The 16574-nt window shown below is 40.2% G+C and overlaps 1 protein-coding gene across 4 annotated transcripts in view; it reads left to right on the top strand.

The window, feature by feature from the left end:
• The first annotated feature begins 635 nt into the window (after positions 1-635).
• Positions 636-16574, top strand: part of LOC149803284 (diacylglycerol kinase epsilon-like) — a 211615-nt gene continuing 195676 nt past the window's right edge. For 2 of the 4 annotated variants that reach the window (XM_089952971.1, XM_089952968.1), the window contains exons 1-2: positions 636-788; positions 8762-9051. The gene's annotated coding sequence lies outside the window, so the exon portion shown is untranslated. Of the gene's footprint in view, positions 789-5111; positions 5167-8761; positions 9052-16574 lie in introns of all 4 variants that reach the window. The other 2 variants (XM_089952969.1, XM_089952970.1) reach the window with 2 other exon arrangements.

Raw genomic sequence — 16574 nt, 5'->3', positions numbered from 1 at the left:
TCGTTGTCCTTATGTTTCATTTAAAAAGAATAATAATATAATTTGAACAAGTAAGAAAGAAATTACTAGAAAATGCATTTTGTTTTGCTCTTATTTATATTTTTCGCAAGTCATTTTGAAGACTGGAATTTGATAAAGAAATAAAGAAAATACGATTTCTTATTTCACTTATTTCTTCTTTTTGCAAGTTATTGTACATATACAGTAATGGTTCATTTCCAATACATTTGTTTTCGCACCTAAGATTATGCAAAGTTGCCTTAATTTGATTCTTGCAGATATCTTGCTTACAAAATTCAGTGTTCATAGCACACACACACACATACACACACACACACGTGTATAATTTTTTCCCGTATTATCTATTTTTGTTCCGGTATTTTAGTTTGTTCCCCTATTACGTCAAAATATAAAAAAAGAGTATAATAACCAACGCCATTATGCAATTAATTTAAATTATTGGAAATAAGGTATGACAATTTACAGAAGTAAGTATAATTTGTTATAAAAAATCTTTATTCTGGTATTATTATTATTTTTTAACGATATTTTCGTTTGCTCCGGCTTGTACCGGCAAATGTCTGACCCTGTCTGCGCAATTATAAAATCTTTGAATTCTTAGAGTATTACCTCCCCTAAGTTTCCGAGGTTGTGAACCAAAAATAGAATTAAAGAACAGAAGAATAAAACATCAACAAGAACAATTCTTAAAGTCGTTCGATAGGGAAATCATCTGAAGCAGTCACAAAAATGTTAACTGATATGGGTCTACCAACACTCCAAGACAGGTGTAGTAGGATTCATTTGACATATCTCTATACTGTAAAGTAGTCGAGCGGTTGGTGCCGGCTCTCTCTCCAAATATGTTTGTAAAACCATTAATGTTATGATTACAAACGTTGCAAACAATAACATCCAACACAAAGTAGACTCCCAGCCAATTTTTAATGTTCACCCAAGCTAGGGCTCAACACGACTGCCCTTTACAGAGAACAGGTTGGTCGTTCTACGCCAGGGCAATAGTTGATCAAAATTACAGAGGGGAGACAAAGTCAGGGTTTATTAACTGTACAAATTTTTGATTTTATAGTGATGACAAATACAGACTCCCAAGTCCTATGGGTTAGAATCTTTATCAGTATCAGATGTGTGAACCATGTAAAATTTGTTTCAAACATTACCATATCTAACCGCTTAAAATACTTTAAAACTAACATATGCACCCATGTCTCTCGTCTTAATGATAATCAATATTTATACAATAAATTGGAGGGAAATGTTAAGCATTAATATGATGGCAACACCTTCCCACTTAAGATAAAACTTTTGTTTTCAAACAAAATTATAAAGGGTGGATAAGCAAGATTGAAGAGTCACTATTTGGCTGTATACAGTTCTATGCAATTACCTTGCTTCATGAAATTGTAGTGTTCTAGCATCACCTTGGCAATTAGAGTTCTGTTAAATAATATACAGTGCAAGCATTCAATGACTCACTAAATATTTCCATATTCCAAATACAACATTTAGCACAACATCTAAAATAAACACTTTGGATTCACATAAAATCAAACTGATCTGCATTATGATTGATTGATTGATTGATTTTTAATGGCGCATCAGCACTGTTAGGCTATTTAGCACCACAAAAAGTGTTATTTGTATAATCTTTTAAAAATTATAAAAGGTCCTATATCGACCAGCGATATAAAAGAACAAATGGTTGAAATTAAAAACAGCAAGATGGTAACGGTGCAAAATAAAGCTTCCCGATCAACGGGAGATGTAAATGTTCTATGTTAATGAAAAAAGATGAAAAGGTATTAAAATGGGATAGTATATATATTGCATAAAACTGCACAAGGTGATAGCATAAAAGTCAGAGTTTAGAGTAAATATTTACGGCTTTCAGGAACTCTATAATACGAGTGATGTTTATAGTATCAAAAAGTTCTTTCATGTCATGCACAATGTAATAACGATCGCGTGTAGGTTGCAGGTCAAAGCACTCTATCATAAAGTGCCTGACAGTGAATGGTTCATTGCAAGAAACGCACTCTGGTGGGTCTTCACCTTTTAGTATGTGGGTGTGGGTGATATATGTATGACCAATTCGGATTCTTGCAATGACTATCTTCTCCCTACGAATGGTTCTGTAGGAAGGAGTCCATTCTCCTAGAGTTGGCTTGATTGCATGAAGTTTGTTATTTACAGCATCATTCCATGATGCCTGCCACTTTTGACGTAAGAACTTTCTGATACAGGGTTTAAAATCAGTATACGGTATTTTAAAATCAGATGGTTCTAAAGTAAGGGCCATTTTAGCAGCGCGATCAGCTTTTTCGTTACCTTTAATACCAATATGGCTAGGTAACCAGCAATATATTATCTTGTGGGAGACACTCATCTTGGTATTTTTGACGAGTATGTTTTTCAATAATGGATTCTCCAGTTTTCTATTGTGTAGTGACTGAAGTTTTGATAGTGAGTCGGAGAAGATGATACTGTTTAAAATAGGTTTGCTTGCTATATGTTGCAGAGCAAGGTCTATTGCTCTGATTTTGGCTGAAAAAATTATGAAAGTACTTAATTAGTACACAAGCTGTAATACACATCATCATATGGGTCTTAATTCAGATAAGTCCAACAAGAATGAACACTAAAACAAATAGTCTTAGACTCTGGCATTTGATCTTGAACTCGTATTGTTGCAGACACAGGGACCATCTCAGAAACTGTTGGATTTTCCTTTGTTTTGGCTTAGCCAGGTTAGCAGGTTATGGTTAGTTTTGACAATGAATAGAGCACCACACAAGTAGTAGTGAAGAGGTTCTAATTCCATACTACTGTAAGGCATTCTTTCTCAATTGTTGGATAATTCTGCAATAGTTTGCAGCTAAGATACGCTATAGGATGTTCTTCCTTATTGTACTGACTCAAAACAGCTCCAGTGCTCACATCACATGCATCCCTTTGCATTACAAATGGGCATTCAAAAACAGGGTTGATCCAGATAGGTGCCTTTACAAGCGCATCCTTCAAGTCAATGAATGACTTAACAGCTGTCTCATCTAATTTAACATGATTTGGCTGTCTGTCCCATCCTTGTAAAGATACGAAGCGGAGCCAAGAGCTGAGCAATATTCTTGATGAATTTTCTATAATAGCCCACCATTTATAGAAGGGATCAAACCTCTTTCTTTGTTGTAGGGAGTGGGAAGTCAACAATAGCTTTAACTTTGGCATCATCTGGTTTAATTTGTCCTCCACCAACGATGTGACCAAGGCAAACAATAGTGTCTTTTCCAGTGTCACACTTGGAAGGTTTAACTGTCAGATTGTTTTCTTGCAATCTCTCCAAGACTGCTTGTGTATCCTGAAGGTGGTCATCCCAGGTCTCATTATAAATACATGTACTGATATCATCAAAGTAAGATGCAGCATCACGTAATTTGGACATCAACAAGTCCACCATGCGCAGAAATATAGCAGGTGAAGTTTTCATCCCAAAAGGCATAACAGTAAATTCATTAAGTCTAAAGGGTGCCACAAAAACATAGTTCTTCTGCGCTTCTTTAGACAAAGGTACCTGCCAGTAACCTTTGGTCATGTCAAGTTTACTAATATATTTTGCATTTCCCAACTTCTCAAAAAGTTTGTTTATCCTTGGTGTAGGATAGGCATCAGAGATTGTAATGTTCAATTTTCTGTAATCAGCACAAAGTCACAGACTTCCATCTTTCTTGGTGAACTCCAGTGGCTTTTAGGCAGCCTTATCAATTCTTGCTGTAACATTTCGTCCACTATAGCTCTGACTTGAGCCCTTTCTGCATGGGGAATACGATATGGTTTCTGCGTGATCAGAATGTCTATTGTTCGAATGTTGTGAGTGATCAAGTTGATTTGACCTGGTTTTAAAGTTAGCACATCTTCAAACTTGGAGCATCATGTTCACACTTGTTCTCGCTGTTGTTTTGTCAATCTGCCATTCAGACTGATTTTGTCCAAACTCTCCATATCGGCCTGTGGGAAGTCAGTTTGTCCTCCTCCATCAAATTCATCACACACAATTGCTGATAACAGTACATCTGTCTTGTACTGACATAATAGGTTACTATGGTAGGTTACTTGTCCTCACCTACCACCAATGTTAATCTTGTAATTCACATCATTGACTTTACGAATGACATGGAAAGGTCCCTTCCAGTGAGCTTTCATCTTCGATGCATTGGATGGAAGCAAAACCAGAACCTCATTTCTCGGCCTAAATTCCCTTTTGGTAGCATTTTTGTCATACCATGATTTAACTTTCTTGTGACACTCTGTCAGATTTTCTTTCACTAACTCACTTAATCAACCAATCTCTTTTTTTTTCCCTAGATGTTGGAGATACTGTTTGGAGGGAGACTTCACTTTGTCCAACAGCGTCATTAAGTCCAGCTTCAGAGCTAAAGGATATGTTGGCATTGATATAATCCAGGAAGTTCCATCTTTGCTAGCCAAGGTTCTGATATGATAATCCTATCTACATCTTGGCATATCTTGCAGATATTTCTGTGCTTTGGGTCTGTGAATTTCATTGGAAACAGTGGCAAGCCACTGCATCCAGTCAAAATTAAGTTATTCAAATCTGAACACTGTTCCTGCATGATCGAGGCAAGGGGAGCACATAATTGGAATGGACTGATAAATTAGCAATTTTCCACTGCCGATATGTGTTTGTACAAATACCTTTTACTCGAATACACCTGCAATGGCTTCCCTCTGGCACATAGTCATACATTTGATGTTAAACTTACAAAGTATCCTTTTTAAGTCAGTTGCCTCCACCATTTTCAGTGGATGTACAATGCACCACTGTTATACGCTATTGGTAATTTGGTATTACATACTAAGGGAGGCAACTCGTGAAATCCAGATGTCGCTAGGACAAAGCACTAAAATATCTGTTTGATCCACCAAGGTGTAGATAGGATCATCATATAGAAACCTTTGCTAGCAAATGTGAGGAAATTCTAGAAACTAGGTTTATTTCTTGCACTCATAACACTTTATATTTAAGATGACAATTGGATGTTATTTGTCAGGTGCTGTGTATGGTTTTATTTCAGTGGGCTAGAACATAAAGGGGTGGACGGATGGTGTTCATGAAGTGAGGCATAACTGGTATGTGTGACATTTGGAATACTGGATAAGTAGTAGTTAGACTACTGTATGATCAGGAAACTAGAGATATTGTAGGATGGGGTGACAAAAGGATGTTGGTAAAGAAATTGGGTGCTTTTTTTGCACCAGAGTTATCTCTGCCAGTACCCATTGAATTCCGCACCCTATGATATCACTGGTGTCACATGAGAGAATATTGCCAACCTCATTTATTGTACAACTGACTTTCTTTCCAATTTCTTTTATGATTAGCTCTTATCTTTTTCTTCAACCAGGTCACCTGTATTTCCCTTATGCACCTCCTTTCCTGGCATCCCAGGTTTTTGTGTTTTTGTTTAATGTTGCATCATCCATCCAATCATTCTTAGCTTTTTACATAATTATACAAGTCTTGCCAAAATTTGTCATTTGTTTGTGTATGATGGAGAGTGCTGTGATATTGAAGAAAACTGGTCTGTTATATATCATTTTGTCATGTGTTTCAGACCATTTTGAAGGCAGGGCAGGAAGTAAAGACATGATTTATACTTAAGATCTTCTACGATAATGCATGTCATATTTAAGGAATATTTGTGGACGGTACAACATGTAAATTTGACTGCTTCTTGATAACTTTTACTTCTGAATGAAAACTCATTATTACATCTGAAAAGAAAATGATTTGAAAGTGCATTACTTCCTAACAGTTCAACCTAAATTTAACTGTAAATATTATGTTGTTTTATTTTCTGGAACATATTCATGTTGTGTAGTGTAACAGGATGAAGCCAGGTTAGGACTGGATTTAGTGACAACACTGAAAGCAGTTTTGTTAATGAGATGTTCATAAAGTTATTGAATGAATATGACACCATACTCATTGACATAAAGTCCAATGATGGATTTAACAGAATGATGTGCACCAATTTCGACAGCCAATATAAGGAAGTGATATTGTTCCTAATAGGAACTAATCAGAACATGTATGTTAACATCAAACAAGAATCAACATATGGAACTTATAAACAAATAGGGTTGATATATTCATCTGTCATCCTGGATGATCAGTGTTTAGAATTTAAAGACAAAAATGAACACTGTTTCATCTATCTGCAAGTGTATCCAAGCACAACTATGAATAAGGTATGATTCTGTCACCAAGGGTGATCAAAGTATAAAAGTAGGATATATATATATATATTTTTATTTTATTTCTTAGAGTAAAACGATTGGTTTTCATCAGGGCCACACTGGGTGTATGTGTATTTTGACAAGTAAATAATTTTGACGAGGTTCTGGAACATGATCACATGACCCACTTTTTGCATTTTAGAATACGATATAACCTTTGGTTTGGAGAGATATTCTCAGTTGGGCTCTTACATTGAAAGTTGTATGTTGTGCTGTTTGGAGTTATTTCAAATTACTTGGATTCAAAAGCATTAATTCTTTTTTTTTCCAGGAAAATGCATGTGCTCATATGAAATTGTTGAACAAGGACAGCTTTTTAAAAAATTTATTCAGATTTCCAACATCTGATTGATATTTCTTGTTTCTACAAGGAACTGTAGACTTCAACACCACAGGTTACAGCATACGTCATCGTCTTCCATCTTGGATTCTTTGTCCGGACTCGAACTTGAAATCATTAAAACATTTTATTATTAGGACTACTAAAATTTTATTTGTGGATTATTTTTTTTGGATTTGATTCTTAAAACCCATACGTTCATATTTTTTCATTTTTACAGAATTTTTCCAGGGAAATAAATTATTATATTCTTCACAGCTTCTTGTTTTCACTCTTTCTTGTGTTACTATTTATTTGAGCCTAAACACATAACAGTATATATACATGTAGATATATATATATATATATATATATATATATATATATATATATAATAATAATAATAATAATAATGAGGATTTTGTATGGCGCCTAATCTTTAGAAGCTCCAAGTGCTTTACAACATTAGACAACACCATTAAGATAAAAAACATATATAATTATATGATTACAAACACCATGAAATTAGAAGAAAAATAAAACATGCTGGGAATATTTAAGGTAGGAAACATTATTAGGTCTTTACGTTTGTTCTTAAAGTCAAAATAAGTGAGTTTTGAGAACATTCTTGAATGTGATCACTGTGTCTTTGTGCCTAAGTTCAGTGGGCAATTCATTCCACGTTGCTGGGCCCTGGTATGCAAAAGAATGCTGTCCATATGACTTTGTTTTCATAGTGGGAATAATGAATATACGATTGTCATAAGAGGAGCGTAAGTATCTTGCTGGTGTGTACACATGGGCGAGGTCAGATAGGTATGTTGGACTAGAGTCCGTCAGTGAAAGGCAGTACATAGAAAAATTTTGTGTTTGATTCTGGATCGAATGGATAGCCAGTGTAGGGTACAGAGCAGCGGTGAGGTGTGCTCTGATCATGGTACTCTAAGTATGATCCGAGCAGCTGTGTTTTGAACTTTCTGAAGTTTTTGGAGTAGATATTGTGATGAACCAGACAGAACTGAGTTACAATAGTCCAGTCTTGAAAGTAGTAATGAACACACAAGTGTTTTAGTGGCATCAACTGAAAGATATTTGCGAATGGAGCTGATGCGTCACAGCTCAAGATATGCAGCCTTGCATATGTTCATGACATGTTGGTGAAATGTGAGAGTACTGTCCAGAGTAACACCTAGGTTTCGTTGTTTGTTTTGTTGTTTTTGTTGGGTTTAACGCCATTTTTCAGCACATGATAGGCTATACATGGCGGCCAGTATTAACGGTGGAGGAAGAACCTGGGAAAACCCCGGAAAGAACCACCGACCCACGAGAAGCTACTGGCAAGCTCTTCACATACCCACATTGGCTGAATCCGAGACTCGTACCCATGCAGATAGAGGTGAGATGGCAGTGATCCGTAATGGAGAGCGCTTTCCTAGGTTTCGTACTGATTGTGTGAATTTAATGTTGGTGTTGCTGATATTTATTGTTTGAGGTAAAGGATGTGAATGAGAAAGTCTTTGTGTTGTAATCAGAATGGCCTCAGTTTTATCATCATTCATCTGCAGCTTGTTACATGTCATCCATGTTTTCACATCAGAAATGCACCTCTCTCCACCTTGGATGGTAGCATCAACTTCAGTTGGGTGGCTAGATTTGTATATTTGGGTGTCATCAGCATACAATTGGTGAGACACTGGATGATGATCTATGACACTTGAGAGCGACTGAGTGTATAGAATGAAGAGAACAGGTCCAAGAACAGACCCCTGTGGAACACACAACATAGATTAACTGGGCTGGAGTGTATTCCGTTTGCAGATACAATTTGTGTCCTGTTGACCAAGTAGGACTTGAACCACAGTAAGGCTGTATCATGAATGCCAAATACATGCTAGAGACGGTGGAGTAATATATCATGGTTTATTGTGTCAAATGTTGCAGACAGATCAAGGAGGATGAGGACTGTAATCTTTCCGATTTATGATTTTTACTAGCATTGTGATACTGAATTATTAATTTCACATATATAGTGATATTGAATAAGTATGGAACATATGTAACTCATGATATCCATTTAATAATCACAAAGTATTTCTGCTTTCACAGCTGTCACTGAATGGTCAGGGAGCCATCACACATGGCAAGCCCTGCCCAGTCTGCCAAAGGATCCCTCAAGAGCCTCGCTGTTCCCTGCCGACATGTTGGTGCAAAGCTTTAGTCCATCACTGCAAGAAAACCAATACTTTCCTTCGAGCTAATGTCACAATCAACAGCAACATAAAGATTGCATGGAACTCCACCAATTTCTACGACTTACCATCCAGAATCATCCTACAGCTGAAGATTGCTCCCATAAAGTGACAACTTCCTGATAAAACTCCCATTGTGACAATACAGTAAGACTCTTCCAGTTATGGTGAAATCTATGGCTAGAGAGCACAATGTAGTTGGTTTTCTCCTTCAGATACGTTCCCCGATCACATTAACGTTAGGGATATAAGCCTGCTACCTCTCGAATCCAGCCCTACTAAAAGACGAAAATTCGTCATTTTGGTCTATCTCATATAGACCAAAGGGCAATAACTCTTGCCCCTTACCTCCCCTTGCCACCGCCAGGTGTCACTAGTTTTTAAGCCTCGCTTGTACTGATAACACGTACATTATACCTCCAAACAGGCCAAGCCATCTTAGCGTTAAATTGGACCATCCGAAGTTAAATTTGGATTTATTGTGTTGGACAATCATTCTTCTACAGGTTGTATACATTATTTTAACAAATTTTTTCAAAATTGAGTGACTTTGTCTCACCCTTACGGATTTCGTTTACTGAAGGCCATGTTACACATGCTATCGTGGAACTCGTGTTGTCAATTAAGAGTTAACGCAACACTGACTAATTTCGCTTACTCCGTTAGTAATGGTTGTGGTATTAGCGAATTAATAACATGCTGAATTGCTAATTTGTGCTTTGTTTTCTTTTCTTGTGTCGTTTCAGTAGAAATGTCAACCAAATGCATGAAATGCAAAAAGTTCAAAGCAAAAGAAGACAACCATGACTCTTGTATTGTATGTACCAAGTGTACATCATCTGTACCATGCAGCGTGTGTAATACTTGGACAGAGCAAACGTGGGCTGATGTAGTCCAGAAGGCAGCAAAAGGGAGGGATAGACGGAATAAGCTGAAGAAAGATAGCATTGATGTCCTCGGTATACCTCTGAAGACAGCCTCTATTGCGAGCCTTGTGGGGGACGTTGGGGTCCCCCCTTTACCTAAAAGTTCGTCGTTTGCAACCGTCAGCCACAGTAACATCAGCGGCAATGGAGGAAAATAATGTTGACAGGGTACAACAGTCCAACTTTGAACAGATGCATCGTTTGGTCCAGGAAACGATGACGCAGCTATTGACATCAGGCCAGATATTACCCTTATTTCACTTGCTCGCTTCCACAGCTTTTTCTGACTCTTTGGGGGAATGTTCCCCCAATTTTAGGCTGCCCAGTGGGCGTAAGTCCCCCCGCATGTCCGAGCATGGCCTTCGGGCCTGTAAGTCAGGACGCATGGGGTTTTTACCGGATCCACCAGATGTATTTATTTATACAACCTCTACGTCACCGGCTGTCCGGCTGTCCCAGCATGGGGACCCTATTGCTAAAACGGTCCGACCAAACATGACTTACGGGGATTTTAGTGATAAATCCGTCTGTCAAGCTGTACAGCCGGCAACATTCCAATACTATGGCGAAGGTTTTAGTGAGAAATCTGTCCGTCCAGCCAGGCCATTGGAGCAGCCGGTACTGGTGATAGCAGGACCGTCGCCAACATTCAGACTGACCACAAGCTGGACAAACCAGCCGGCAGGGCCGGCCGTCCATATGTTCACGGCTTATCCACAAGGGAGAGTTAGTGACAGTGTTAAGGATGATGGAATCACGTCATCTATGCCACCTGGTATGCTCTATCCAGAAATGCAAGCTATTCCAGAACACGACTCGGCACACAGTGAGGGTGGCGAAACTCCTGCAAATCAGCCGTACACTGAGTTTGGCTTCAAGGCGGCAGTGGAAGAAATTTATAGGGTGTTGGCAACTTCAGAATGCCCTCCACCTCCTATCGATACTCAAGACTACAAAGTTAAGACGTCTGTAGATCTTGACGGGGAGGAAGAGACGCTGTCCTTCCGGCTCCTTCCCCAGTTGGCAAAAATTAAGGAGATCAATGATCGTCTATCAGGACGAATAGGTCCGGGGAATGCTAAGGCTTTATTTTCAGTACAAAACTCATTCAGATGCCTTCAGTACGGATCTTCCGGCCCTGTACAAAAATATGGCAGCAGGTCACATGTCCGCTCCACTGTTTTACAAAGTGGACAAAAATGTGTTCCATGCCACGTCAAAGCTAGTCCGGAACGTAGTCGCTACGTCTTCAATGTTAGACTTGGCTTCATTAGCCATTTTTCTGACTCACAGAAAAATCCGACAATGACCACGCTTGGGAAGCGATGGCCCGGATTGCTAGAGTTATTAACAGGACAGCTCACCATTCCATGGCTAATGAGTTGACTGCTTCTGCCAACTTAGACCTGATACGATGTGATGCATGTCTGCGGTCCACGTCGCTCAAGCCCCATCATACTCTGGCTTTATGGATGACTCCGTTTGGGTCGCCTTTACTCTTTGGAGGAAAAATTGAAGAAGTTCGGAAGCAGGCAGCTCAGGAACTGCCCCTCCGACTCGCCGCCCAACCCTCGCAGGCATTTAGAAAAAATCAGCCCCTGCCACAGCGAAGGGATGATTGGCGGACCAGGGACAAGGGATCCTTACAATCAAATGTGCAGTATAGATCCCAACCCAATGCCAGGAGACAACAGTCTAATCAAACTAGGAGGCAGCCATGCAGAGGCGGTAAGAAACAAAGTTTCTCCGTCTTCAAGCCTCCTAACTCTAAAAATTGACATACCCTCTCCACCACCCACGGACAGCCTACCTGTGGGCGGTCGCCTCCTGCAATTTCAGGACCACTGGACCACCTTTTTTACTCAGAATGATTGGGTGATCCAGGTCATTTCGGAGGGACTTCGGATTTCATTTATCCAGCCCCCTCCCCTGTCCTCCTCTCTTCTCTTCACGGACGTACCATCTGATTGGGAGAAGGATACCTTTCTACAACAGGAGATACGATCGCTCATAGAAAAATGGGCGGTGGAGATTGTGAAAAAAAAACCCGCAATCACCGGGGTTTTATTCCAGGCTGTTTCTTATCCAGAAGACAAAAGGCAAGTTGAGGCCGATCATCAACCTGAGTCGCCTCAACCAATACATTTTACCACAGAAATTCAAGATGGAAACGGCGAGATCAATCCGTCTTTCCATCCGGCGGGACGAGTATGCTGTCGGTCTAGATATGACCGATGCATATTTTCACGTCCCTATCCACCCCGCATCACGGAAATTTCTCCGATTCGCTTACCGTGACACGGTTTATCAGTTCCAGGTCCTACCCTTTGGCCTCAACATCAGCCCTTGGGCTTTTACCAAGGTTATGGATTGCGTCGTCACCCTGTTCCGCTCAACTTCATCTACAGGGATGGCAGTGTATTTGGACGACATCCTCCAGAAACATGGTAAGTTCTATTCTGCTCAAAGGCAGAAACGATCTTTTAGCACTTTTAAATTATCTAGGCTTTCTCGTGAACTGGGAAAAGTCCGATCTCCGTCCATCCCAGTGTTTGGTCCATCTGGGTATGGAGTTTCTCACCGATCTGAATCTGGTACGGCTTCCTCGCGCTTGCGTAATCCGTATCGTCGAACTCGTCGAGTCCATTTCCAACAGGACGTGGATTTCAGCGAGAGAATTCTTGCAACTCCTCGGATTATTCAATGTGGCGGCGGACTTGATTTCGCTTGGCTGTCTTTTTATGCCTCCCTTACAAATGACGTTACTGGCACAATGGCGCCCCTTTTCAAGTCTCCTTAATCAAACAATAATGATCACACCCGAGATACGATCGTTCCTGCGTCAGTGGCACAACCCCGGTTGGCTATCCACGGGGATTCCTCTGGAGATGCCCCAAGCGGAGATAACGGTATGTACCGACGCCAGTACTTATGGTTGGGGTGCCCACCTGTTGCCGGACTTCACTACAGTCAGCGGCACGTGGGAGCCAGGGGAGAGGCCTCTCCACATCAACCTTTTAGAAATGAGGGCTGTCATCAATGCCTCTCATTTCTGGAAGGATCAACTCTCAGGAAAAACTGTCCTTATTATGTCAGACAACTCTGTGGTGGTGACTTACCTCCTCAAACAAGGGGGCACCACATCACCAGACCTGTGCATTCTGATCTGGCAGTTTCTACGTTGGTGCGACAACCTCCACATCAACATACAAATCAGACACATTCCCGGCAGACTCAGTGTCTTGGCCGACACTCTATCAAGGAAAGGTCAAGTCATTCACACAGAATGGTCACTCCATCAATCAGTCTTTCTTCGGATTTGCACACTTTGGGGGCGTCCGATGATCGATCTTTTTGCGACAAGGTGGAATCGCAAGTTGTCCACCTTCGTCTCTCCGGTTCCAGACCCAGAGGCTTGGGCCGTGGATGCTCTGTCAATCAGCTGGGAGGGGTTGGGGCATTCGCCTACCCTCCCACGGTTTTGGTACCGAAAATAATCCAGAGGTTAAGGGGTCAGAACTGTCAGATGATTCTGATTGCCCCTCTCAGATGGAACAAGTCCTGGGTCACCGATCTACTCAATCTAGCGATAGATCTACCCAGGAAGATTCCAACCAGCCCAAATCTTCTCAAACAACCGCGGTCACAGGTGTTCCACCCCTGCCCGGGCCGTCTTCTTCTTCACGCTTGGCTCTTGTCCGGGCAGCCTTGTGAGACAAACAATTTAAACCTTCTATTGTGGAGAGAATCTCAAGAGCAAGAAGGCCCTCCGCTCTGAAGGCTTACGAGGGAAAGTGGCGTGTTTTCAGGGACTGGTGCCATATCAATAACATCGTCCCTTTGAGTGTCTCAATCCCTCAACTGGCTGACTTTTTTCTCTGGCTTTTCGAGGAGAAACAGTTGGCCCCAATTACTATCAAAGGCTACTGCTCCATGATATCAGACACATTCTGCCATCATGGTAGATGTGATTTTGGGCATAACAAAGATCTATCAGATCTTTTTGCCAATTTTGATTTCGTTCGACCAAAATCCCTCACCTTGTTTCCAAAATGGAATCTGTCCTGGGTTTTAACATGGCTCAATTCAGACAAATTTGAACCTTTAGCCCACACTTCGTTAAAGCTATTATCATACAAAACATGTTTCTTGATAGCCTTAGCTTCAGCATGCAGGGTGAGTGAGTTACATGCCCTTTCCAGTGACCCGAACTTTCTTCAGTTCAGATCAGATGGTTCGGTGGTCCTCCTGATGCAACCAGGCTTTGTAGCCAAAAATAGGTTACCATCCATTGGCAATCAAAGAATCATCATTCGCTTGCACTCTTCCATAGATAAGTCAAGAGCAGCAGCCATGCAAGATCCTGTTCGTGCACTCAAGCACTATTTAAAACGTACAGAGGCGTGTCGGGACACACGTAAGCGCCTTTTTCTTCTGGTCAAAGCTGGTAAACGGGATATCACCCCTCAAGCCCTTGCTTCATGGCTGAAGTGGGTTATACGCTCAGCATACTCTGAGGTCTCAGAAGATCAGAGTCGCCTCATGAAGATACGGCTCATGAGATTAGAGGAATCTCGGCGAGCCTGGCATTCGAACGCAATGTTTCGATCCGAGATATAATAGAAGCTGTTGGCTGGCATGCAGAGTCAACCTTCTCCAGTTTTTATCTCAGAGATTTGGCTTCGCAGAGGCAAACCTTGAATCTGGTAGGTCCGGTGTCGGCAGCCCAGATGACCACCAGACCCATTTAAAACAATCAGCACAGCCTATCAGCTTCGCTGGATTCGCCAGTGAAATTTCATAGGTAAGAAGATTTCAATAACTGTCTTCTTAACCGTATATAGGGGTCACATATCACGAGACCCTAGGCTGTGTTGCTGATGAAATTAGGAGAACGGGTTGTCGTTCAAATGGGGAATCCAGCCATCATTCCCTAGAAGGTACCCGGGGTGGAGGTAGGATGCTCAGCATTCCCTCCTCCTATTACTTATTCTCCTAACGTTAATGTGATCGGGGAACGTATTTGAAGGAGAAAGCAAATTTTTAGTAAATTGTGTTTCTTCGAGAATACTTACCCGATCACATTACTTAAAAACCCTCCCATCCACCCCGCTATGCGAGCATCCTTGTATAATAAATATCGCTCAGCTTAAAAAAAACTAGTGACACCTGGCGGTGGCAAGGGGAGGTAAGGGGCAAGAGTTATTGCCCTTTGGTCTATATGAGATAGACCGAAAAGACGAATTTTCATCTTTTAGTAGGGCTGGATTCGAGAGGTAGCAGGCTTATATCCCTAACGTTAATGTGATCGGGTAAGTATTCTCGAAGAAACACAATTTACTAAAAATTTGCTTTCTCGCTTCAAGTACTTTGCTTGTGCGGCATTGGTGGACAAAACTCAATATTTAAAATAGCTAAAGACAAAACTCAAACACTCTCAGGTAACGCTGTATGCGGTAACGAAACCCAGGCGCATTTCCATTCATGTATAATGCATAAACATTAATACAATTGAGTGACAATACATGCCCCCTTAAAATAGAATCAAAACATGGAATAGTTTTGTTCCCAAGGCAGCAGTTTCATAATAGAGTAAGCAATGGAGACTTTAGCCCTTCTTTCTTCTGTAGCAGATGCATCAGTTCTCAAACAAATGACTCATTGAGTTCTGGCAACTTTAGGATTGCACTAATAAATTTTTCTTTAAGAACATTTAAAGACCTTTCTTGACATGTGCCTCAAGAAACTTGATTGGGTTGCCGTTTCCTAGATAAGTTCATCAATGGACTAACTTAAAATTTGGAAATAATCTCCAGTAAAACCTGTAAACAAAAGGAATGTTGCATGATCAGCAGAATTGTGCTATGTTGCTATTGATGCTAGGTACCTGTGACCTGCAGCGTATGGGTTACATGGATTTCATATGGGGAGCAGTGGTCTAGAAGGTTAATGGTTTTTTTTATCCCCTCCAGTTGATTTATTTGTGTCCATTTGGAATTTGGATGTTTTCTTTCATTGTTCATTTACAAAATGGTACTCTAAATACTGCCCATTTTCAGTATTTAATCGTTTCATTTTTATTCTCAGAATCAGTTTCCAAAATCTATTCATTCTCTTTCACTGTAGTCTAGAATATTCCTTGTTTTGCTTCATTTATTGATTTTTCAATAGTGTTTTCTGTCATGGTATGATAAATACAAGCTGTTTTTAATGTCTACCTTTTGTGTTGCTTTCAAAATTATTTGATATCAGAACTCTTTCTTTCATTGAAAGAATTGACCTATTTTATCATAGACAACAGCTGATGTCATTAATCAGAATTCCTCTTGGTAACGTCCATCCATGGAATACCAGTTACTGTTACCTCATGGCATAGCCACGGGTTGCTAGAATTAAAAAAAATCAAAAATATCTGATGGGAAAGCATCGTACAAAAATCGGAGAGGTTGCAATTTTGAACTATTACCTTTTCATTTGGGTTCATTATTTCTATCTTCTAACTTGGCATCAGTATTTATTCTTGAACATGCCAGATATTTTCAACTGAATCTGCCAATACTGTCTCAGAAAGAATAGTGGAAATTTTTGGAAGGCTACAGTTGCAGAAAGTGATGATAATTTTAGGATTATTATGTCTATATTTATCCTTGCCACAGAGAATACGCGATAGCATTATTGACATTAGTTTACCATAATAAAACTGCTATACACTTTCTTCATGGTTGCTGTTGTTTTACCCCTATC

Source organism: Sinohyriopsis cumingii, chromosome 3, assembly GCF_028554795.1.
Source record: "Sinohyriopsis cumingii isolate HCF-2022 chromosome 3, ASM2855479v2, whole genome shotgun sequence".
NCBI lineage: Eukaryota > Metazoa > Mollusca > Bivalvia > Unionida > Unionidae > Sinohyriopsis > Sinohyriopsis cumingii.
This window is presented reverse-complemented; position numbering and strand designations above follow the sequence as displayed.